The sequence below is a fragment of the Agelaius phoeniceus genome, chromosome 2 (genome assembly GCF_051311805.1).
Source record: "Agelaius phoeniceus isolate bAgePho1 chromosome 2, bAgePho1.hap1, whole genome shotgun sequence".
Classification (NCBI taxonomy): domain Eukaryota; kingdom Metazoa; phylum Chordata; class Aves; order Passeriformes; family Icteridae; genus Agelaius; species Agelaius phoeniceus.
In genome coordinates, this window is record NC_135266.1 from 41,624,938 (window position 1) to 41,652,273 (window position 27,336).

The 27,336-nt window shown below is 38.4% G+C and overlaps 1 protein-coding gene across 1 annotated transcript in view; it reads right to left on the minus strand.

Annotated features, from left to right (window-relative positions):
- Positions 1 to 27,336, minus strand: part of HS6ST3 (heparan sulfate 6-O-sulfotransferase 3) — a 277,062-nt gene that overhangs the window by 212,846 nt on the left and 36,880 nt on the right. The gene's annotated exons all lie outside the window — the stretch shown is intronic.

Sequence of the window (27,336 nt, forward strand, 5' to 3'; positions counted from 1 at the left end):
GTTGACGACTGTTGGAAAAGCCCATTGATATTACTGTCCCCTAAGCAAACAGGGGCAAGAAAATTACACCAGTAAGGGATCTAAAGGCTAAGAGTTGATATTCTTATTCAATACCCTGATGTTTACTTTACCCTCTTAATTTTGCATCTATTAATAACCATATTGAAGCTTTCTGATGTGGTTAAACAGTCCTCTTTGTCCTACTATATGTGTAACTGTGAACCTATTTTATTGAGAAAATCTAGATCAGAACAGTATTGTCTCAGAAAGGCAAACAGGAAAAAGCAGGCTGCAGAACCTCTGAAAAACCTTCACAATCTAACAAAAAAAAAAACCCCAAGCAAAACATGACACAGTATCACTTTTGAAGGGTGTGCTACCCACAGAAACCTGATTGGGGGGGGAAATATTTCTTTAGTTCAAAAAGAAAAAAAAAAGGACATTTGGGGTTATAGTAATGGAAACCATTTTCAGTGCACTGAATAGTCCAAATGCAACATATCTGAGGATGTACAATTATGAAGAGTTACTCAATTACCTTTAGTATTTTTTCCTAGGAAATAATCCTCCACAGAAAGCATTTGCTTCACCCCAGCAGACTTTATTATTTACATCACAGAACAGCTAACGTAATTGGTATTAATATTGAAACACTACGTATATATATATACACACACGTAGATAAATAGAAGATATCTATTCAGTGTCCTCTGCCTTACATACACAATCAGTCCTCTTAAAAATGAAACCTTACCTGAAATAACTACACTGCTGCATATTACAGAAGAAGTGTGCTGCATCAGATACCAGGATGTTTTCCAGCCAGTTCACATGATAAGCCATGCATTTAGAATGTAAGCACACTTGTCACATGGCCTGTGCCAGCCCCACTGGGCAGTCACCTGCACATCTCATCCAGGATCCAGCAGGTGCAGGATGACCAGCCAGCTGGCAGACACTACATGGAACAAGACAGAGGAGGGGAGAGGTTCGGGACAGGCAGAGCTTCCCCTCCCAACAGGGAGAAAGTACTGTTTCATCTCCTAGCTGCAACAGTCACAGAGTAGGGAATCTAGCACCTTTGGGAACCTTCTTTGTCTTTCCAATCTGACAATTGGCCAATAGCTTCAGAAATTATTTTAGGGAAAGGAGATGCATTTGACAAGTCAGCTGACAGACAGAGCAAGCCTTTGACCTCTACCATGTCTCCGTGCCTTGAAACCAGGATGAAATGTCCTTTTGAGTAAAAGTCACACAATCCAAGTGTGAATTTGTTCTAAATTCTCATTTTTCATTCACTAAGAGCAGTGTTTCTTATATATATACCCAAAACCATCCACACAATAAAGAATAAAGTAGATGCTAAAGGTGGATTTCAAGAAGCCTTAGCTGCTATGAGAATCTGGATGCGAAAGCTTAATGCAGACTTGCCTATTCCACTGTGGGATACCTACATTCTGTCTGGGACCTGAAATACATTTTTAAACTTAATTCAAGGCACACTATACCTTGAAACCACTCTGCAATTACCAGATTCTCATTTGTTTTTTCCATTAATTGTTGAATAGCATGTCTAATTGGATCTCACTAGTTTAAAATATTAAACAGAGAAACAAGCAAATCACCTAATTCAATCCATGCTGTATTCCTCTTACTACATACATTTCAAATTACCACTTTAATACCTTATCCCACTTGCACTCATCTGTCGTGGGCAGCAGGGTACAAAGGGAAGAAGAGAAAGACAAAAAAGGCAGAGAGGAGAATGAAAAAGGTGCAGGACTGTAACAGACCCCTAACTCTCCATAACATGGCAAGGCAGCATTTCATAGTCTGGCTATGAGTGCAATGATAAACAGACTTTTACTTCTGAAATCAGGAATTTTTAGTTGCAGTTTGCCTTGTACTGCTTGGATGAGGGAAACATCCTTCTCCACCCAAGCAGTGCTCAGGATCCAAAGCTCAAACCATTCATGAAGAAAGAATCACCAGATTCTAAGCTGCTGGTCATCAGAATGACTCTTTATATGCATACTAGGCTATGATTTGCTGTACATATAAAAGCATTTCTCATCCTCTGGAAAAGTTTTCCTTTCATGACACAGTCTACCACAACTGCTGCTTGTAATATTCTACAGAAGATATATATATTTTTTTTTTCTACAGAGTACCACTCTTTGCTTAAATATACTCAGATGCTTCACGAAATCTCTGGGTTTACAAAGTTTTCTTTGAAGCTGCCTTAATTACAGGAAGGCTTGTGACTTCTTTAAATTAAGAGTTAAGAGAAGCCAAGAACAAGATGATTAGTAGTCACAACATTAATCTTTTTGCTGTACCTAACAACTTAATTTACTATATAAACCCTTGTGGAGTTGCTGTTCTATTGAGCTGATGTTGATGTACTAGCTGGGAAGTTACTTCTACCTCTGTTCTCCGCTGAGATGTAACAGTGGGCTCTCAGGAAATTGAATCTGATAGGAAACACACTCACTGACTTCAGTGAGCTCTTACAAGGCTAAAACAGAAAAATAAGGTTCACAAGTGACAAAGAGACTCAACACATTGCATAGAAATACAAAGGCTTCTTTGACAGTGGAAAAGAATTCCCACTTCAGCAATGAGATTTAGAAAATATACTGTCTTTTAACATCATTATTATCATCACTTAATAAATATGTATTTTAACAATTTTCTAGACAGACTTTACATACACTGCTTTCATCACTGGCAAGGAACAGCACCGCTCACAATGCACGTTCAACAGCAGATTCCAGCCCTTAACTCCCCAGTTGAGCAGCTTCATGCTACATTACTTTGGTAATGCAAAAAGAACCCAAAAATAGAGACATTTTTAACTTGGACTGTCTTAAGTCTCCAGGGAAATGAGGCTTAGGCAGTCCCTCATCTGTTCACTTGTCACATTTAAATTTGCTGGCCAATTTCAACTAAATTTGATAAAGAGTTTGGATACTCAAAAATAATTAAGTGCCTGCATATTCTACAAAAATTAGAAGCTGAGTACAAAAGAGACATCTACAAAATGCTTGTAGGTGAAAGCAAAGGACTTTTAACCAATCTACTATCCATCACCTCATTAATGAAATAAAGATACTCAGCATGTCTTGTATCTGAATATATTTTGTGTTTATGCATATTTGAGTAAATATTCACCATATATATTCAAAACCTTACAGGACAACCTCCCCTAGACAGCCCTGCTTGAGGAAAGGGGGTGGACTAAATGATCTTTCCTGTCTGACCTGCAAAATTTTGGGGTGGTGTGGTGGTATCACATGTATAGTTTCAGAGAAGCCACACCAAATGATATTGAACGGGGAAGGAACTCTAGGGGAAGAAGAAGAAGACCTTATTGAAAGGTGAAGGAAATAAATCCAAAGGCAATTGAGTATTAGCCACTATGCTATCAATGGTCCTTTTTTCTTTGGTGACCTTCAGAATTTCACTGAAGACTTGTCACTTCAGTCTCCATGTTCTATTAGCAGAATCATTTTGGAAATAATTTCTAAGGTTACAAGCCACACAAATGTCATTACAGGAGGGTAAAACATAGTTTTGATAGCAAAGATCATTCCTTTAACCTTTTACACTGATGTGAATGTACCCACATTAGGAGTTGCATGGAGTTTGAAAACACATACTCATTATTAAATGAAGAAATAAATACAAAAATGTAGAGATGAGGCTTAGGCCTGTCATTTTGGTGAAGGGGAGTACTGGAGAAGAAATTTTGAAACAACTACCAGGGAGAACTAGTGAGAACAAGTAAACTACAGGAATGGGAAATTTAGAGAGATGAGCAAACTTTTCCAGCCTAACTGAATGCTCCAGAAGATTCTTGTACAAGAGTAAGAGTGGGGTCTGGGAGATCCATGGCTGGGTCCTCCTCACCAGCAGACCACCCATACGCACATTTCCTGGATGAAGTGTACACTCTTTTCTGAAGGAAGCTGAGAAGAAGACAAAGGCATCATGGAATGTGGTGGTTTGACAGGAAAGAAGCAAATCACCTAATTCTATCCATGCTGTATTCTTCTTATTACATACATTCATTGTTTATCTTTGAACATCCATTGGCCTAACCACAGCATCCCAGAAAACACATTTCCTGTCAAACCACCCCATGTAGCCAACAGCAGATTCAGGGTGGAAGCCTGGTAAGGAGAAAGGTGACATTACAGAAGCAGGATCAGCCCCTACAGTGGACATGGAAAAGGAGGCATCTGCAAGAAGATTTGTCATCTAAACTCCTCTTAGAAACAGTGGGCCATCAAATCCCTTAATTCACGAGGACAGGAACAACCCCACCCTAGCCAAGTCAAGTAACTTGACCACACTAACAAATGGGGTAGAAGAGGGCTTCAGAAGCCTAGGAAACACTAGGCTTAAAATCTGTGTCCAGGGAAGCTCACAGAGCAGGCTAGATGTTGACAAGGGCAGTGACAGGCTGAAGGAATCAAAAGCTGCAAGGCTAAGAAACAGCATCCGTGTTGGAAAAGATGGAGAACAATGGGAAACATGAAACATCACAGAGGTGAGTGCTTGAATGGGACACAGGATCCAAACTAAGAATAACAATCAAGTTCAAATTGAAACAGTGTAAGGAAAAGCAACCTTGATACAGTCTGGATTAGCACACCAAGTTCCTAAAACTGCTGAAGGGCTACTCTGGCACAGTGTACTTAGATTCAGCACTCCTGAAGGAGTAACAACAGTTGAACGGTTCACTAGTATTGTGCTTAATTTTAAAAAAGAAAGCAGCATGAAAATGCTACAAAACTTTCACAAAATATTATAGAAAGGAAAAGCTTTGTGGGTAATCTCAACACTACTTAACAGCACTGTAGTAAAAGGTAAAATGATGTACACTATTTCTCAAAATATTTGAGAAAATGTAAGTGAAAACTATATGGCTGAGCAAAATCATAATAGGCTGTTAGAAGAAAAAAAAAAGGCCTATTGAAATTACAAAATCATATTTCTGACAGGCCAACAAATTAAGGTAATAAATTGTACCCAAAAGTACTTAAGGAACAATCTGGAAAAGAGAAAAGACAAAAACTAATAATGTCACTTTTCAGCTTTAAGTTCCATCACACCAGAAAACTAATGTGACTAATGGGCACCAACCTTTGATAAGACCTGGGTAAGCACAAAGCAGTAACCTGGTAAATGACTCCAGAGAAAGTCAGAGGAGCCACTCTGAAATACATGAAATACACGTTAATGACTACACAGATGAATAGGACATCTTGCAAAAGGCTTAAAGCTCTTGTAAATTGTTATCATGACTGACAAACCTTTAAAGAAGATTCCATATGCAAGAAAAGCAAATTAGAAATCCCAGGGAGTACTTTCAGTGCCCTTCACAAAAAGCTGTTGAAGACATAAAGCAGCCACAGGGTAAGAGTCATGTTGTTGCTTGCATATGTAACTTTATGAAGGTCAGAAAACCAAAGAAAAATAAATTGGCACGACTCCTCCTGGAAACACACTGCCTAGAAGTATTTTGTGGGAATCTCTTCAGATCCACTCTCTGTTATCTATAGACAAACTAATTATTCAGCAGCAGGAATAGAGCAGAGAACATCATGGCCTGGTATGAATTCTTGGAACAGCTGCATCTGCAATAGGCTGGGCACTTCTGATTCCTCTTAGCATTGAAAGGACGTAAATGGGAAAGTTACTGAGAAGGACAGCAAGCACCTTGAAACACATGGAATATGCTAACCTAGGGAACCATTAAGACACCTGGATCTTCAGTCCAGAGGATGAAGTAACTGAAATATGATGGTCATTTATAAGATAATGAATAACATGAAAATGGAGACAGAACAACTGTTCAGTGCACCTTCCAATTTAATAACTGAGGACCATTAAACAAAGTTAATGTGTCAAGTTCACAGAGGGCTTTCCTCACTAGTTATTATTCTTGCTCAAATACCTGCAACAGACATCCTAAGTTTCATGTGTAAAAAGCAACTGGATGTATTTTTTTGGACTAAGACTTCTTCAAGCAATAAAAACCAAAACCCACCATAGGTTAGGAGAGTATTTTGGGGTCTTTGTCCAGTGACAATGAAAGTCACTATCCTCTTGCCAACAAGAGACTTCAGTTTTAGTCAGTACAACCATTTGTATATTTTACTGGCATATTTCAGTAAAAAGCACTGAGGTAATGGCCATTTTCAGACACTTTGACAATGCAAGATCCTTTAACTTTGTCCTAACCACCAAAGCTATATTCATCATATTCAGAGTAAGATTTAAAAAACGTTTTTGGCTAGCAAAAATACAAAGAAAACTTGGCTTTCATATATGACTAATTCAGAAGACAGACCTACTAGTGAATATTTATATCATCCCAGATTTTCATGAAAATCTGTAGATTACAAATAAAACTTTATAAGAAGTTTCTGTTACATAACCAAGCTGTTTTATCTGCTTCAGAAGGCATCAAAGGAACTAATCTCAGCTCTTGATATGCAAAGAAATACTTGAATTATATCTCCTTGGCCTTAACTTCCAGGCTAGGTAGGAAAGAGTCTAAGTAGCAATATATGTGGAGCAACCCAAGTTTGCACCTTTTTCTGTAACATATGCAGCCTAGACATAGTATCCCAGGAAGCAATACTTTAAAATCTTCATACATTCTACATTAACAAAGTAAGGCAGTTACATGAAAGTCCAATATAGTAAAGGTAGCTAGAGGAAAAAAGAGAGTAGCAGAGGGAAGCAAGATATGATAGCATTATGTATCCCCAGTGACATGAATAATTTTTTTTTTGTTTGCATTTAATCTTCATATAGCCTTTTTCCCCAGCTCTGAATTTCATTTATCACTGTATGGTGATAAGCTATCAACAGTGGCAACACTTTCATATATTCTTGTGCAAGAACAATAAAAACATGACCCTTATTAGGACTTCTCAAAAGGGGAAAAAAGCCTAAACAAAACAGTAATTTATAATATGCTTATTTTCCATAAAATAGAAATGGAATTTATTCCACAGAAACAACATATTCCAAGTTCCCCCTGGGGCAGGAAGGGGAATGTTACTAAAACAGAGACAAAGGGGCTGCTTTGCAATATGCTATAATAGGTTAACCAAAGTTTGAACTGTGAAAAGTTAACATAATACATGTTTTACAAGATGAGAGAAACACTGAAAAGATTTCAGAATTATCTTTTAGGAGGATACAGATATTGCTATTTTAAAAAGGCTTTTCATCAGGAGCAGCTTCTGAATCAAAACAATACTTTCAATAACATGAACCAAAATCTGCCTACAGAGCAGAAGAGTATCTGTAACAGGACTCACATTTATTTCCATTTCTTTAAAGAGGTTAATTTAATAGTTTTTCTCCAATACAAAACAACAGGAGAAATAGAATTTGAAGAGCATCCGGGACTCCCTGCACAGCACTTAGAAGAACAAAATCTTTGAACAGTTCTCACTGCTACAAAGAAACACATATTGAAAATATGTTTAAAATTTTAGCCATGCACTGAAGCTGTTGGAGAATACAGACTGTTCACCATCCCAAGATCTGCAGGCTAACTGTCGAGTTCCATGGTGATAGTTGAGAAACTCCAATTACTTTTAAAGAATAGAGACAAACCCCCAGATAAAAGACATAGGAAGTAATTACCTTTAATATTGCAACAATGCCAAGAACCAGTATTTTGTTTGACATGTTTAGAACACAAATTCCTGGGAGAGATAAAAATACTTGATCATTCACCAGTATTTGGTCTTCTGAAAGCTATGCAATAGAGACTTCTACATGCATCCTTAAGATATCCACGTCAGTGTCATGTATGACCTGGATATGTATGTATGTCATGTATGTATCTACACCATCATTTCACTGTTCCAGGCTGTGCACACTCCAGTATTTGATTAGCAGGTGCACTCTGTGTACCCACCTTACAACACACACATACAAATCTACACAACCAACCAAAAGACAGCTGTAAAGGCTCTTACCTTGATTTGCATATTATCTTGCAAACACAGCATGTAAGGCAAACCTTTTGATTTTTACCTGATAGATCCTTCAGCAGTTTTTTTTTTTAGCCCTCAGGACTGCTAATCAGACAGGCCTCATAACACCTTAGGATGGGTTTGGACAGCACATAATCACCTCTGCCTAGATGGTGGCACATATAACCACTCCTAGAAACTTGATTTTTTCCACTTAAAAAACCAGTCCAGGAACTCCATCACAATACAGCTTGAACACATTTAGAGCCTTCACACATTCTAAAGGCAAGCTTAAGAATGAGAAACTCAAAGAATGAGTACTCAAGTCCCAAGGGAGAACCAGGTAAATCACACCCCCGTTCTTTCGGCTCCTGTCAGTGACACAGCAGGCACTGGACTGAGATGCTGTTGCATCCACCATTCCCCCATCAGCAGAGGCATCACCTTGCCCTTTGATTTGACTTGAGAGGGAAAAAACTTAACACTCCTTTCCTCTGCAATGGCTGCTATCTCCAGTTTCCAAACAAGAATCATGACATGTGACAGTTCCTGGGAACAACCGTGCCCACCAACCCAGAGCCAACACAGGAATTTTTAGCAGGTCTTTGAAAAACAGCCCAATGTAATGAGTGTGTTCCATTATTGTGATTCAGGTAACAGTTCAGAAAATGTTGTCTTCCAACATCAGTTTCATGCCAAGAACTTCACAAATTAAATTAATGTAATTTGTTGTAAAATTGTGCTGACACACATGACCACCTTTAAAAATTACCTGTGTTAAACATACTCAGTGTTAAAGATACTTTGTTATTCATACACATCATGTTGTTCACAAAAAATAAACCCATGGAAACAACTTTGAAGGAAAGAGGGTCTGTTTATTAGGATAATGAGCTCTTAAAGAAAATACACAACTGAGCTTCATGCAGTACAAGCAACAACAGTTGCTAATTTTACTAAAATTCTCACAGTTATTTCTGTATTAAGCTTTGGTCCATGTACACTACCCACACATTGTTTGTATTCTAGAACCATTTGGTTATAACCTGATTTAAACAAGAGTGTGTAATACACAAGATGGCAAGGATCTATATGTGGCATTTACTTAGATGGTCTAAAAACCAGGATCATGGAAAACAAAAAAATAAGCTTTTGGACTATATAATCACCATCATCAGTCAGATCAACTTAACCCCCCTGAATAAATGCTCAAGACTTACAAAACTCGTGAAACACAAGTTAATATATTCATTTCAGAGTAGTTTTTATATGTGAAGATTTTATTGAGGTCATAAAACCCACTTAAATTCTGACTTGTGCCTGAAGATAACCTGATGCTGACATCACCACCCCCTTTAAAAATAAAACCAATTTTAGTTCTACCCATAGACCTACCAGCTTTCACTTGTTCCTAACAATAGCAAAGGCAGCACAGTAGTTGTGTGAGGACTCAGGAAGAAAACAAGAAGAGTGAAAGGAAAAGAGGTATAATTTTAAAAAGAACCTCTATGCTGAAAGTCTTCTTCGGAAAAAAAAAAAAGTCAAACCAGTTTTGCCTGACATCAGTTTTTAGTGACCTGATTCTCTTTGGAATGCACAGTCATAAAAGGTAACTTATCATGTGCTCAGTTCTTCTCTTATCTAATAATACACACAAGCAACAGTCTTTTGAAACTTTTACAGAAGCACTGTCAGGTACTTAGATCCTGCTGAAGACAGAGTATGGAACTACACAAAAGAAAATCAGCATGATAGAAGTTATGTACGCCTTAACTTTTGGGGATTACAAAAAGGCAGGAATAAATAGCCACACTAAAGAGGAAGTAACACAAAAGAATGCTCACAAACAAAGAGCTCTTAGCAAATACAAAAAAAGATACAAGACATACTTGATAAAATTTCAAATCCAGCATTAAAACTGTGTTCCACATTCTGGTTGGGGTTTGTTTTTCCCTATTACAGGTAATATTTAGTTACCAACAAACTTCATTAATAATTGACACATGATCAAAAGATTTGCACTGAAAAACCTGTAAAAGCCCCAGCCGGGGTAAACTTACACACTTTAAAATATGTCATTATTGGCATTAATGATTGTATTCCTTTAAATAAGGATTTTGAAAATGCCATTTTCTCACACAAGGTCAAAAGACATGTGGCTCCAAATTTCAGTGAACACATGAACTAACTGAATCTCTGAGAAAAGGATGATAGAAAGGGAAGACCATACTTCCATCAAATTTAACGTGGCAATAAACAAAGCAAACAGGTAACTAGTATTGTTCTAGTCAACTTATCTTCACATTTAGGCCTCAAATTCCACTAAAAGGTAGAATACCAAAGAGGAGTCCATGCAGGAGGAACTTTTCAAGAGAGTCCTGTTATTTTCTTTCCTTTACTAGTATCTAAATGGTTTTTTTCTACAAGTGGAATTTGCACCCATCCCACTTTGGATACCACTGGTCTCCAAAGCCATCTCTTACCTAAGTACTAGTCCTGCAGAGGCACAAGAAAAGAGCTATATATTTACCAGCCCAGGATATTAAAATGCACAATGGAGACAGTTTTCTTGTTCTTCAGAAGCAACCTTGAGTGGTACTCAACCACAGCTCAAAAAATACAAGCTAATAGCAGACACCTCTCTTGGCAGCATTTCTATTACATCTTATATAAGCAAATTGTCTGGATTTTTCCAGTCTCCTTTGTTGTGTTCCAGACTTTGCCCCAGATAATGAAGAGCTGACAGTAGAGCTGCCTTGCTATTTCAGTCCTACCCCTGAGCAGCTGGTGTGGAAATACAGGCAGCAAATGCTATTACTCAGATAGAGTGAAATTACATCTTATAATTCAAGTCATTGTCTTTAAAACAAACCAAAAAAAAAAAATCAATAGGCTATTTAATTGTCAACTAACGAATCACTGAATAACACCCAGAAACTTAATTACTTCTCCCTATTAAAATAATTTTAACCAGAGTGGAAAGCAGGATTTCTCCTCTGCTGCACGCTGCTTAAAAAGTGAATCCGCAACAACAAAAATGGGAAAGCATACAAACAGCAGGATGTTGTCATCTTATTGCAAAAGTCCCATACCTTCTCCATGATTTCTCATGGGCATCTCCTCACAACACTTACTCCTTCTCAGTACAGCCAACAAACTCCATCTCTCTCCTCACCCAGCTAACCCACTCTTTTGTAGCACTCATCTTCTTACTGGACACAGCTGAGGCCTATTAAGGGCAGGCCTGTTCCTAATCTTTGGTGATTAGTACAGCTGCAACTCCTCAGGGGTGAGACTGCCTTCTGCACTATCTTTATTTTCTTACATTCTATCCCTCCACAGCAGGACTCCTAAGAAACCACACTGAACGCACATCAACACTTCCTAGAGAAGAGCTCTTGAACAAGAGGAGGTATCATTTGTCCTCACAATCACAATTTTAATTTTATAAGTACTCTCCAGACCCAATTTATTGTAAAAATAACGTATAGAACAGTACTGAAGAGTCACCATCTGTTACACGAAGCCAAAACCAGATATCAAACACAGATTTTGTATTAAGCACTCAAACTAAGACAAGGCAAACATTCACCACAATAACCACCACGCTGCAAGGCTACCATAGTAGGAGTGATCCAATTAAACTTCTCTTCACAGTTGGGTGTCCACCCCAGAAGCTTCAGACTACATACCCTCACTCAGTCTTTTCAACCATGAAACCTAAACTGACTGGTCAAGTACAGCCTGTTGCACAAAGACTGAGTTCCAGAACCAACTGCAAACATGACACCTGAAGCCCAAGAATGAAATAGTAAAAAAAATTCAGAGGCCTTCAGGCACATTCAGGAACTCCAACATTTATAGAAGGTGACTCTTAATATTTGGTTCCTACTATGTCTAAGCTCTACATGGACCTCTCTCTTTGGTGGCTTCCCACAATGATGAAAGCAGCAGGCTCAATTTGGGAAATAGCCAAATAACAGTCACTAGAAACACCATCTACTTGGATTTCATAAATTCTCTCTTTTTCCTTTTCAGATTTTTTTTCACCCCCTAATCTCAATACCAAGTTACCCTACTTAATTTCAGATTCCCTCCATTTAATGCTTAATTCAGAAAGTGAAGTAATTCAGTAGGAAATGAGGCAATTTATATCTATTTCCACTGCTGCTTCCTCCCAGTTCAAGTGTGTATAAATAAACATATAAAGTCACTCAAAGGGAAACAGCAGCCCCCAAATATCCACTGCTTTAGAGCAGCATCACTTCTGGCTGCACCAGAAAAGTGTGTCCCACCACAATTTCCTAAAGAGCACTGTCATACAACACAGCCTCTATTTACTGCTAGACTGGCACAGCCCACCCAAATCTCCTCAAACACATGTGCTGGCCTGAACTTACTAGCAAGTGCTATATCCATCAACTATGTGGGAGAGAAATCACCTAACTCCTTTCTCCCAAGCAGGTAAGAAAACCAAATGAAACCAATACCAAAACGAAATAATGAGATTTATCTCCTGAAACAGTACTTTGCTCCTATGACAAGCCTCAAAGCAGGTATGTGGTAGTGAAAGGAGTCTCATATAGACTCATTCCTTTACAATGTAGGTTAGAGTGCTTTTTAAATTACTAGTCCTCAAAAAGACTTTTAACATCTGTGAGTCATTTAGACATGCTTTCTACATAACAACAGTTAGAAACTTCACAGCAGACTCAAAATCACAATTTATGCTCATTTATTTATAGCTGAGTTACTCTAAGACTTTGATCAAGACAGAGCAATAGATATGAAACAGTATTTCAAAAGAGCTGTTGGTTTCTCAGTTGTAACAACCAACTCAACTGAGGCAATTCAAGCTTCATTTTTCAATTTTTCACATTTCTAATGTTCTGAAATGCTCAGTGTAAGGCTCAAACCTAACATCTCCTTATTATAACTTGATTTCAGTAGTTTGCAAGAAGCAGCATTTTTCTCAGCTCCATTTTAGCAGCTTTGCTGATGCACACAGCACACAAGAGAAACACAGCCATGAAAAACGATAAAACAAGCCACTTGGATAGAGTCAGCATCTTGGTTTCCTGTGAAAGCGCTGAAAGGCAGAAGAAATGAGAGGTCTCAGAGAAGAGGTGCTGGCTTATGATTATGAGTAAGAATACAACTGTGGGGTATGTGCCAATTGTAACCCTGTCCCTTATCCCCTCTCCCTTTTTCTTAATGCAAGGACAGATGAGAAATCTCATTTATACTGGCTTGGCACCCTCCACGCTGCCACAGGATACACCTTGCTCAATGCCCATCTGCCACTGCAGAGGGCAGGGTGAGTGGGAGACTTGAGAGTTGAAAGAGATCTTCATTTATTTATGGTCTAGGACAGTTTGTCTCTTACATATCTATGCATCCCAGGTGCATCCATTGATGCTCAGATTGCACAAGTGCTTTTTTAATCAACAGGAAAACAATGGCAATGCTGAGTATTTCACAGGAGAAAAATGTTATCAAAGATACTTAAACTGGGAACAAAAACAACAGAGAACCTCCTCTTTCACAGCTACGAAGGATAAAGTTTATCTGGCTTGCATCTCCTTTCTTATTCACCAGAGACAACCTATATGTTAATGGCAGCTAGAATCCAGGTCCAGTGCAACCCTACTCACACAAGCTATATTTTCCTTTGCCCCTTAAGAAATTATTTAAATCCCACAGGCAAGTAGAAATAGTTCATTTCTGAGGCTCTCAGACCATCTAGGAAACACAGAAAACAACTCCCAGATTTCAAAACATAACCATTACCTTGGTGGAAAGAAAAACCTTGTCTTTTACTATGTTACACAAGGTGATCTAACATTTGAAGAGTGCAGCTCTTCAAATCCATGTCATTCAGGATATAAACTTGAATGTCATTGGAGTTACTTAGAACAAACTAATCCAGCTTATCAACACCAGAATCACATACACCCAACTGCTTGTCATTGTGGGAATCTGGTATGTGTTCTTGGCCTTTATAGTACTTTCTTTTTCCTTCATGCACCACAGCTTTTTAATTGACTTACAGATGCTGGATACCCCCTAAAAACTATAAGGAAATATGATTTCATTCTGACAACTAACTTTGTACATACTCTTTGAGAAGTTATTTTGAATTCAGAAACTGCTCTGTAATCTATATAATTACTGGACTCATCAGTTCAAAATGAAAAAACATGAACACGGAAGATACAGATTACAGATGTACAGAGCACAGTAACAACTAAATGTCAACATTTTAGTTGTCAGATCTTGTTTTGCAGATGTTTACTTACAAGCTTCACTTGACTCAATAGAAGTTTCTATAAAAATATTTTTCTTATCTCTTCAGAGCTGGTTTTCCTCTATTTGAAGGAAAACTTACAGCTGAAATTGTTCAGCATTTATGTGCTTTATACACTATACAAAATTAAGTAGTCATTTTTCTATAGAGAAGGAACACAACAATCATGTGCAAGCATACTTGCACATCTGTTATTTTGAACATTTTTTGTTTGTTGCTGCAGGGTCCAAAATCCCCAAATAATTATTGCAAAGGCCCACTGCAATCCAGTTGTATAAACACAAATAAACCTAAGATAACGCCCTGAGCACTAAGACTAATGACAGAGGTGGAAGAGATAGTTTAGTCAGGCATGAAATTGATTTTATAATAGCAAATATCTGTTGCCTTCCATGTGCTAAGTAAATAATTCTAAAGAAGAGAGTAAAGATAATAAAAAAAAATAATCATTACCTGCTCCTACTAAATCAAATGAAAGAGTGAAACCTGTTCTTACATTGACCCTGAAACTGTTTAATAGCTAATTAAAGCAATTACTCCTAGCATTACAAAATCCTTAATCATCAACAACTTCAGATGCAGAGAAGACTTTTTTTTTAACTTTCTTCAAAGTTATTAGTATTTTCTTTAAATGAGAAGTTTATGTCGGCAGAACTTTCATCAGTAGTTGCTACATTGTTAACCACAAACACGAATCTCAACCTCCAACTAATCTGGTTAACAGAAGATATTCTTCACAGACTTGACCAGATTTGTCTGTTCAGCAAAAGCCATAATAAAGTAATCAGCAATTTCAGCATTTTTCTCGAAAGACTTCAACAGTACAACACCTGAAAGTAACCCTAAAACAGACTTTAATTCCTCCTATTCAGAAACAAGTTTGGTAGCCAACAGAAATCCAGTATTATTGCAAAGCAATTACAAAAACTCCTCCTCTGGACCTCCCCACACCAGGATCTGGACTTGTGCACTCCTTCACACTGCTCACTCTTTAAAGCTCACTTCAGTCACTTTTCTCCTTGGCTCCAAAGCCTCCTGACACAGCCTCAACCTGCATTCCTTCATTTGTAAGTCCCAGCCACAAACAATGTTTTAGTTTTATTCAAGCTTCATGTTCAGCAACTTTTCATAGCCTTTTAATAGCAACTAGTTCTCTGGTGCTGTTCCTGGTGGTTACTGGAGTTAATTATCCTGCTGTTTTGAACACTGATCATTTTCAAGTTACTAAATGTTGCCATGCTGCAACAAGACACAGAAAAATAACCAGAACTAATGGCTTGGCCCTTATGAGGAGTTCAGCTTGACAGTACATCTAGTCATAAATTAGATAACTAAAAGGTTAATAAAAGGCAAAGGCAACTTTATAAAACTTTACCTTAGTATTGCTATTTCTGCCTACACTTAAAAACCCCAAATATTCTTGAGTTGATCACTAAGGCATAGAAATACAGTATTAAAAACAAGAAAGAAACTCAGTCAATTCTATTCAGTTAAGATCTTGCACAACTTTGAATTGAGGCAGGGAAAGTCCTCAAATGAATTCCAAGCTGGAACCCATGACCACATGGCTAAAACAGAAATGCTCAAAACACATGTTTAATAATGTTGTCTTATATCCAGTTCAGAACACCCCCAAAACCCACATTCTGACATCTCCTGCAGAAGACAAGAATGAAGGATCAGGAAACACTGAAAAGGATCAGCTTTTGGAAGAACAGCAAAATCTTTCCTCGGCAATAAGTGCACTTCTCAAAAGTTTCTATATGAAACATTGTAACTTGCAACTAACTCCTGTTGCCTTCTCTCCTCTCCTTTTAGGTGGCTATGGCAGGGCAACAGATAGAGCAAGGGAAACCTGCCAACACACAACAATGTTCAGTTGAAAAAAACATTAAATACATTATTTGAAAAATCACCTACTTTTTTTTCTCAATTACAAAACCCATTCCTAATGTGTCTTTAAAAAATAGTAATAAAAAAAAAGGAAGGACAAGTATTGGGCAAAAGAGTTAAGAAGAGGTTTAATAAGCTGTCATGCAAGTTCCATCAGTAGTTAATCCATGCAACAATAATCCAGAGAGACAGCTTAAACAATAATTTATTTAAGGGACAAATGTAACTAATTACCCGAAGTAAAAAAAACTTGTAATTATTAAAAAGTATTTTATACATAGGGCTGCCTTATTAGATGAAGAAGCTTAGGTAGTTTCTTCCCAAAGTTAATAAAGAGCTATTTTGGTGTCACCAGAGAATTTTAGAGACACAAGACAAAATTTCACTCTTCCATAACAACCTGTGTCAACTCGGTTTTACTTTGCAACTTTACTTCTTTTTTACGTGGCAACAAATCATCTGAATTGACTCGCACCCCACCACCTCCTTTTTTTCTTTCCCGTTGCTGTTAACTAAAACCCACACTGTTTTCAAGCTTGATTTTGAGTTCACTGATGACATACCCACCAAAAGGTACTGATCTACAAAAGGTAGATCTACACGCAGAACCAAAGACCTGGACTATCACACTTGAGGCACAAACCAGCAAAGATCATGTGCTGTTCTTCCACCTTCAGGCTGACTTAATCTCAGATTGGGTCACATTGGAAGGGACCACAGTGATACCTCTTTGATTTTTACCTGTTTAGAGCAAAGATTTCCTTGTGCTTTCAATCCAGTTTCTTCTAGTGAAACACATTCCGTAGATAGGTCTAACAGAGCAGGCCCAGGGTTCCTTTCAAATTAGAGTCCACTCAAAACCCAGCTTTTATCTTTCTGTTCCAGCAACATCAGACAAGTTTCATCTACATAAAATCCAAATGAGCTTTCTTTCAAAGCAGTAATGAATATCATCGTAGCCACTTTCCTACTGCATGAATTTCACTTGGAATTTTTAGTACAGCAATTACAGTCACAGGAAGTGAATTATCCCAATATCTATCATTTCAGGCATGATGGCTTTACTTACAATAAAAATTACTTCTTTTCATGGGATATTACAGTAAACACATGCCACTAGATTTTTGGTTTCAGGGTGTTCCTGATATGATTAAACTGTTTTAATCTTTTATCAAAATGAAGTGATTTCCATTTCACTCCCTCCCATATTTGTATGCAGCATCTCTGTCAGACAAATTTGAACTTTTATTAATCTAATATACTCATAACAACCCTGTCTATTCTCCACAACCTTTGCAACATCAGGGATGAGCCCATAATCCTAGCTTGCAAGTAAGGTCAAATACTTACTACAGATGTGCATCAGAACTTAGTAATAAAAGAAAGATCTAGTACCATGCTGGCATTCTTGTTAACTCAGATTTTAATGAGCAGTGCTTATTTTGACAAGCTAGGGTCTCTCTTCCCTCTACCCACTCCTTAAATTGTTACCTGTGAGAAGAGACCAACCCCCACCTTGCAACAAGCTCCATTTGGGTAGTTCTAGAGAGGGATAATGTCGGAACCCAGGACATTCCTCTGACTGCCCTGGAGGACTCGAGACCCTGGCAAGGGGCTCAGAGACTTTGGCACAGAGTCAGAGACACCTTTGCCTTTGATTTTAGCCCATGGAAACGTTTACCAACTTTGTGTGAAGATGTACAAGCCACAAGAGTTTGAGTAGAATGATAGTGAATTTGTCACAGGGTGAAAAAGTAGAATTTTTGGGTTTTAGAATGGGGGTTCAAGAAGCAAGATGGAGGAATCTGGGTGTGTCCTGTCCTCCTTCTTCTTGTCCTCCATCTTCTGCTGTGATGGTGACACTTCTGGATTGGTTTAGAGTAGAGACAAACTGTCTAACATAGGTGATAGGTATTGGAAAATTATTGTAAATAAAGTACATGTAGTTTTTAGTATAAGAAGATAACACCACCCCAAGAGCAGGGGCTGTGCCACAACCCAACCTGCTGGACAGATCTCAGCAGGACAGAGAAAGAATGTAATAGATAAGAGAAAATAAACAACCTTGAAAACCAGAGCTGAAGAATCTCGACTTCTTCAGTCACGGGGCTGGGAAAAAAAGACTCTTTAGTACCTCAGGAGCCATTTCAGCAACACAAAGCCCGAGACAATAAGGTCTCCTCTGAGCCTCCTTTTCTCCAGGCCAAACAATTCCAGTTCCCTCAGCTGTTCATCATTGGACTCCTGCTCTAGATCCTTCACCAGGCTTTGTTGCCCTCCTTTGGATATGCTCCAGTAATTGATATGAGGGACACTTCAGCCACCAATGTGAAAAAAGCACAACAAACAAAGGGCTAAGCTTCTCCATAAGAAGGCAAAAAAACAGTTGGTAAACAAGACATCAGTGAAGAAAAATTATCAACAGAGCAATTCAGTAAGTGATGTGAGTGCAATAGAAAAGTCTCTTCTGATGGTTTTGTTGCAGTTTCGTGCGTTGATGGAATGGGCCAAACAAGCAGCATGGATATTGCTTCTTTTAATAGTTTGCTAGAGTGAAGTGGTATTTTGCTAGAGGCAAAAAGAACTGAAGAGAAAGAATTAAAAATAAATAGGCCAGAACGAAGCGTATTTTCAATTTCAGTTGCAAAACCAATGTAGCAACAACTTTCTCTTCTTTTAGTATGAAAAATAATTATGGCATATTGCAATGTCACCAACGTAAAACAAAGACTGAACACAAGGGTGTTTGGTGCTTGCTTTTTTCATCATTTCAAGAGAAAATTGTTTGCTCTACTGAGAGCTTTCTTTATGGGTAGTAACATGAAAGTAGAAAACCAGCATGTACATCTGATATGCTCCATCTCTATATTTGAGTTGCCACTGAAACAAAAGAAAATAATCTTCACAACTAACTGAAAACTTAAAGATGTCTCAAAAATAAGGGTGCTTGCTTCTCTTGCTTTTAGCGAGTAGGATTTTATTTACATATGGTTCAGCACTTGTTCCAAAGTGACTGTGTGTATGCCCCAAAAAGTGGCAGCCTAGGTCATGAAGGTCAAATCAAATTCAAATATCTAACAAATAGATCTATTGACTATAATAAATGCATTTTCTATTTTGTTCCTGAAGCCCCCAGACACTGGAAACAAACCTTTGGAGAAAAACAACATAGGGGTTAACTTCTATTGCTGTTATGGATCCACTAACCCTTAAGAGAAAAAGAAAAATAATTTCACTGCTATTTCCTGATTTTACATCTTGCCAGATCTATGAAAGACAATTGGTGTTTTTTTCCTCTCTCCACTGCAATACTAACGCATTAGTTCTCAGTTCTATTTTTGCAGGCTGGAATAAACTAGCTCTACACTTCTCCTCTGGAAGTCACACACTTGACGTATTTTTCTGAATAATATTTCCTCTTTAAAGATGAGGAGTTCAGTGATATGAACAAGTACATTTCAGAGGTGGGACTTGAGACTCCTAACTTTTCCTTACCAATGTCATCAACATCATCTCCATAAGCTCTTGAAATTAGATATGCATCAGCTAAGCATTAAAGAAATGGCTTAGAGAGAAAAGAGAGTATTAAAAGTAGGTACTAAGATATATATAAATATACTAATTACTATAGATTAGAATAAATTATCTTGTCTCTTGATTTCTCCTTAGAAATAATACTCAGGGTCTGGGTTATGCACTTTTCATTCTTCTACAAAATGTTTACCTGAATTGTGTTTCTGTATTGAGTTCATCAATGACACTGCCCAAAATAAGGCAGAATAATTCAGATGGTTTAGCAAGGCTGAACAGATCAAAAACTTAACTACTTGTGCCACATGCCCACAGATGATGATCCTCTTTATGCAGACCAATGTAACTTGACTTTCATCTAAAGAGCCTGACATCATGGAACAGCGATCAGCTGCAGGTTGTGTGAATTGCAGCTGGGGTAGAATTAATTTTCCTCACAGTGGCTGGTAAGGGGCCATTTTGGCTTTGTGCTGAACAGGGGTTGATAATATAGAGATGTTTTTGTTCTTGGTGAGCTGAGCTTACACAGAGCCAAGGCCTTTTCTGCTTTTCCTACTGCCATGTGGACAAGGAAGTTGGGGGTGCACAGGATCACTTCTCTAAACTATCAAGCTCCCTTGAAATTCTGAAACCATCCCTTCAACATCCCAGCAGATGCTCTCACCTCTGTCACAAACATCCATATAATTAACAAACTAACTACTAATGTCTTCAGACAGATGAGCCTAGGACTACAAAGTAATTCCCTGCACAAGTAGAATACTGAAATATGTTCTGCATATAGTTTGCAAGCAAATTTTGGATCCAACTTTCATTCTTCTGCTCTAACTTGTGAATATCCCATTTCAGGAGCTCAAGAGAGATCATGTGGATAGCACCCAATATTTCTTTCCGTACCTCACTCCAGCTTGATATGCTAAAGTCAGGTGATTCAATCCCACCTTTGAATTTCTCATTTTTAAAGAGAAAACATTACCTTACTCTGAATGGCAATGCTCTGCTTTCTCTGTTAGCTGAGTTTTTATTAGATTTACTTAAACACTCAGATTCCCCCCAGCTAATCCTATCCACTTTTTCAAGTTCAAATTCAGAGATACAAAGGAACTGGAGGGCTGGTAAGGTCAGTCCAACTTCATAACCTTAAACATACAACATAAACCAAACAATATGTAAGTCAGGCAAGTCACAGATGGTATAAGACAATACCATTCATAGGGTCATGAGCACAAAACGCATGGCATTAAAACATCTAGAAGCAGATACAAACAGAATTCTGTTTTAAAAAATATGTCTACTTAATACAACCTTCATTAAAGCACTAGAAAAGTACCCAGTTGTAATATAAATTAGTGTTTTAGCCTTTGAATTTTAAATGGTTTGGGGTTTTGAGTAGCACTTTGCTGAAACATGAAATACTTAGTTTGACTTCAGTTGATCTTCGGGTCACTTAAATCCAGAAACTTGGAAGATAAATATACACTTAACTCCTAGTCTCATCAAAAGCCTTTAAGGTGAGTAAACACATTTTGAAGTCTGAGCCTTGGTGTGTCTGATGCTTGATTTTTGTAGTTTCTTTTATAGATTTCAATACTCTTAAAATGTTCTTCCTCTAGCAGTACCTTTTCATGCAATGCAAGATATATTTACACCTTTGTTTCTGAAAGTATTGCTCTTAACGCTGGCACAAGTGCAGCAGAAACAACAGTAATCAATTTGATTTGGCCTTATGAAACAAGTGTCATTTTGATAAATGATTCTAATTAAGTTGATATTTCAGGTAGAAAGTGTATTGAGTTAATGTGTTGGCATCTCTCTAGTTATAGTCAGACAAGTACAGATGTTGCAATAAAGCAGCAGCAGTACATTATTAACTTTGCAAGTCACTCAGTCTGCATTCACAAAGTTTGATCAGAGCCACACAACGCAGCAATTGAAAGAAAATGCTGATTTTAAGTTTTAATTATTCAGCAACACACACAAGTAGTAGTCCCAGGAAGTTTCAAAGCTATAGGTCATTCCTTGATGATCCCTCTCCAGCATGGAAATGATTAATTAGTATAGTGGCAGCACAGTTGTTTAGAAAACCTTGCTCAGACACCAAAAGACAAAACCTGTGTTTCTTCTCTTTTACATAAATCTAATTACCAAGTGTCCTGTTAAGGCTAAAAGACATCATACATTTACATAAACCTAATTACCAAATGTCCTGTTACGGCTAGAAGACATCATACATTTACATAAATCTAATTACAAGATGTCTTGTTAAAGCTAAAAGACATCATATGTTTATGCATTACTTTCTTATGCTGTGCAAGTCTTTGATCTGGGCCTCATGGTCGGCAAATACAAGTTGAGGTTCCATTTAGCAATTGTAACAGATAAAATAAACACTAATCATCTGCTCTGAAGCCAAAGCAGTCTTACATTTTCCCCATTTTTCTACTGAGTCCTCCACAACTCTAAATCCATTTATCGTGCTTACAATTTGTACAGACTTGCAGCTGCACTTCCTAGCAAAGTCCAACTCTCCTGCAGTATGGGAGCAGCCTTGTTACCTGGCCAGGATAAGCAAGCACGAGCACCAGTGGGATGCCACTGTGAGTTCATGCACTCCAGCATGGGCTGGAGCCAACTTCTGACAGATCAGCTTCCTCCCCAGACACCACTGGGCTGCTCATCCCCTTCTGGAATCCACAGGGAGCTGCCAGCCCACTGTGCAGATAGAAGTGGTTGAACTCAAAGGCTCTTTCCCACTCTCAAACACTTGGAAGAACACTTGGAAACACTTCCAGAAGCACAGAGACTGAAAAGCACAAAGTGCCTCCTACCTGCAGGAGGCAGGTTTCAAAGGAGTTTGAAGAACCATTCCCCAGCTCCATAGCTACTCTAACCCTCAGCCCTTCAGAAATTGTCTTCCCTTCTTTTATCAAGTTTGGCCTGCTAAAAACATGCATGTAAGGCTGAAGATACCTTCTGAGTTTTCTTGTATCCAATTACCCATCTCCTCAGGGGTTTCCTCTGGCAAGACAGCTGAAAGAAGTGGTTTCTCAAACTTTTTTCAGATCCACAGAAAGGTGTCCTCTGGAGAAACAGATTCTGTTCTTAAAATCTACCTGTCAAAAATCAGGACAGTTTCCACAGGTGTTAGCCTCAAAGAAACATCCTTGACATTAGATCAGTCTACTTTCATCTTGTGGACCATAAAGCAGGGGGGTTCAGTCACCATGGTTGTAACATTCAGGCTGACACATCACTAAGACAGCCTAAAAATGGATGTACCATGGGCACAACAACAGATGAAAACTACTTCAGGCAGCCATGCCTCTGTCAAACTCAGATACCTCAACACAAACACAAAAAATAATAAAAAACTGCACATCATAGAAAAATACATACTTTTATACCATAATGAAAACAGGGGGAAAAAAGGTAAAAAAAAACCCAAATTCAGTAACTTCAGTTGGCTAAAGCAGTAGAATACTCTTTTAGTCATCATCATAGAAAACGGCAAATTATATACGCATTTCCTTGACAAAACCATATTATTAGTAGCACTACCTGTCTTAAATAAAGAAAAAATATTTATATCCACAAAATAACCAAGAGAATACCAAGAAAACATCACTGTTAAGCATTATTTTAAAAAAGTCAAGTTTTAATATCCTTCAATTTGTGCCAAAAAGGTATTAACATCACCATCAGATCTTGCTGGACTGATGAGGAATACTAGGAGTTAATAATTTCTCTCACAAGAAAGGTTCCAATGTGGACACATTATGTAAGGCAGGCAAATAAGTCTTAATGCCTTAAGATCATGAAGCAGTAGTACCAGAGCCCAAGGGGTTAACTCTCACAAGAACATGAGCAGTTCTAGCAGATGACAAAGTGCTCTGTGGACTCGTGTCCACTCTTCATCTGTTCATGCTCACTCTATGACATGGGGCACTACAAAGAAAAACAACAGATGAAGCTTTGTTAACAGCCCCAAAGCTTTGCAGATGGTGCCCCATACAGTTACCTACAGTGCTGGTTTAATAATGATAGATAAGAAGATTTCCAAGAGTCAAGAGTCTCATTTACAAAGGTGACTCTACCTGTCAACACATCTCTGTGGAAAAAAAAAGTACTTTGAGATAGCTTACATTTCCTAGGCATCACAGATATTTTTTGGAGCTTTTCTTAGAGGCACTGATCATAGTTGTAGGGTTGCTCCCTGCAAGAAGGCAGAACCAGGTTCTGCCAGTGCTAAGACTCCACTGCTGATGCAGAGAATTAAAGGATTATCACTGAACCACAGCACTCAGCTGGCCAGCAAACTAGCTCGAGTTTATTATTTAATATTAGCTATTAGCAAACACAGCTTGAGAGGAGCATGTCATGCAGGAGCTGCTCTGGAGACTGCACCAACTCTACCAACCACCCTTACAAGAAGAGATCTCTTTAACTGTTCTCAGGATAAACACCTTCACTTCTGCCCCCATCCAGAGTCACCTGGCACACACCTTTGCCTGGCTCTGATTCAGACAAGTGCCAGTCTGCAGTGCTGCAGTGGTGGTCTGGCACAAGGGAACCGGGAGTGCTTAATCTCTGCTCAGTGCCAAGGATATTTCATTGGCATGGTTACCATGAGCTTTGCAGACACCAGTAGGCTAAAACTTCAGATGAAGAGTATTTTCCCCCAAACCAACCCACCCAAGTCAGAGTTAGAATCTCTCTTGTGAACTGTGCAAAAATAGAGGTGCTGATAGCCATCTCTGGACTTCTCTGTCTTCACTGAGAAAGCCCAAGAGAGACACAGAGCCCAATAAAGAAAATGCATGCAGCCTTCTGTGGCTATCTGTAAAGGAGATAAAACAGTGCCTTAAACATCAATAACACTGGGGGCTCTGATACTTTGCTCTGATCACAGCCTAGCTAGGGCACTTTCAAGGAGTGAAAGGGAGGGGAAAAAAATGTCCTAGTGATACTTCCTAACATTATTCTAGTAGTAAAACAACCAAAGACAAGACTAAGACTGGGGTCATGCACTACCATGCATTTGTCCTCAGTTGGTACTGCAAGAGGGTACCCCTGAATCTCAGCTGGGCCCAGAATCAGCTGGTTTGACTTCAGACTGGCATATATCAGTTTCTAATAAAGTGCAAATCATAAGGGAAATATGCAGTAAATACCTGGGATTTTTTCACTACAAAAGTTAAAATTACCAAGGTCATAAAGATCTGGAAGAAAAAACTTTCTGTATCAAAATCACACCTTAATCATGGCTAAATCTGTTTAATTTTAAATATTCCTTTACACACACTGCACATATAAAAGGGACAGAGTTCAACACCAATAACATCCAATGCTTAAGTAATCCACTATTTAGTTTAGTAATTTTGCTATTCTGTTGAATTGCTTTGCAATGAAAGAAGCATCTGTGCACTAAGCACCACTCAGAAAAATATTTTAAAATAGTATATTACTGCCTCAAGACTAAACTTTCTTCTGAATTTTTTTCCCCACCACAGATAGCTAAATCTTCTTGTACTACTGACTTGGAAGCAAGAATATGTAAAATTGCAATTCATTTCACTGCACCATCTTGTGGTTAATAGCAGCAGCCACAAGAAGAATGATCCACAGCAGTATTGTCAGGTGTTGACAAGACCTCTGCGCTGCCCCACGCTTCTAGGATTCCTTCAAAGTGTGACTGACTCCTTCAAAGTGTGCCATGGAAAGCTATCTGTCTCAGTCCCTCAGCCAGGTTACAACAGAGGGCATAAACCTATGAAATGTCTTTGGTTTGGAGTGTTTATTTGGCTGTGCAGCAAGTTTAAACATCCACAATCATACAGCCTTGTTATCTCCCTCCCTTAACTCTGGATTTCACCTTTCTCTTGACTATGGTCCCTTCCAGACAGCTGTATGTTACAAAGTTCAGGCAAACAACAGGACAATCTTGTGGCATGTAGCATTAGAACATGGTGTACCACCTTACACCTTTGCCTCTCCAGTCTCAGATGGCAAAATGGAGGTGCCAATTGAAAAAACTTCATGCACAACAGCTCCTTTTATATTCATTTCATCGAGAAAACCATAAGGCATTTGCAAACAGGCACTGACTATAGTGGTTATATCCCCTTCTAGAACCTCTTGTGCTTGTAGAGGACGCAAGGACAATTTTCATACTGGTGTGTGAACGTTAACATGAACATACATGAGCATGAGCACATTTTCAAAACCACTCCAGCATTTTTTTATTGTTTTCCAGTATTCTTAGGTCAAACTGAAAAAAAAAGACAAGCAGAAGTCTTACAGCAAAATTTATCAATGTCTTAATACTGCACTTGAAAGTAAATAGAATGTAAAGTACATGGAGTTGTTAAAAGGAATATAGCTGTTTTACTGTGTAGGACAGACAAGGAACAAAAACCAGTGAACACTTCACTAGATCAGTTGAAACGGTCTTACAAAAATTAGCTTTTGATGACAATAAATGAATATTCAAGCTGTTAATATTTGGGAGGCGTTAAGGCTTTGCAACTAAATGACAAAAAGCTACATTGTTCAGTATTGTTCAATAAAACCACTTTTTAAAACTTTACAAAATATCAATAAAGTATTAACTTCCCAAGAGCAGAGAGCTATTAGCTCATTCCTAGCAGTGAATTTAAAACATTCTCATCTCCTTGAAAACCATTAGCCATCAAAATATTTATGCACAAGCTCTTATAAAGGCCACTTTACTAAAACTAGACAGTTTTTCTATTCAACAGTGGCAAATGAAGTAGATACTGGTATCGATGCAGAAAAGTACTTACAAAATCACAAAAGGGAAAAGGAGGCAGTATGCTCACTACTGATGATATGAAAGAAGACCTCTTAATAGCTTAGGTTTAAATAGCATAGCTGTTCTTTGAAAAGCTACTAACACAGTAAATCAGTATAAATAACATTAAGTGTACTAATAATGATTCAGAACTCTTAAAGCCACCAAAGCCATTACTGGCTGCAGTGGTTTGATGCTGGCCAGATGCCAGGCACCCACCAAAGCCACTCTCTCACTCCCCTATACAGCTGGACAGGGAACACAAATATAGAGAAGAGTTCCTGGGTTGAGATGAGGATGGGGATGGATCACTCACCAATTATAGTCATGGGCAAAACAGACATGAATTTGGGATGTCAACTGAATTTATTGCTAATTAAATCAGAGCAGAATAATGAGAAGTAAAATAAAGCTTAAGAAACACCTTTCCTCCATCCCTCTGTCCTTCTCATGCTCTATTTCCTTCCTCCAGTGGTTCAGAGAGACAGGGAATGGGGGTCATGGTCAGTTCATCAGGCACTGTTTCTGCTGCTGCTCAGGGAGAAGAGTCACTCTCATGTCCCTGCCAGGACCCTGCTCCAGCACGGATCTCTCACGGGTCACAGCCTCCTCTCAGGCACACACCAGCTCCATGTGCTCCTCCATGGGCTGCAGGTGGATCTCTGCATCCCCATGGACCTCCATGGGCTGCAGGGGCACTGCTGCCTCACCATGGGCTGCAGAGGAATCCCAGCTGCAGTACCTGGGACATCCCCTCTGCCTCCTTCTGCACTTACCTTGGTGCC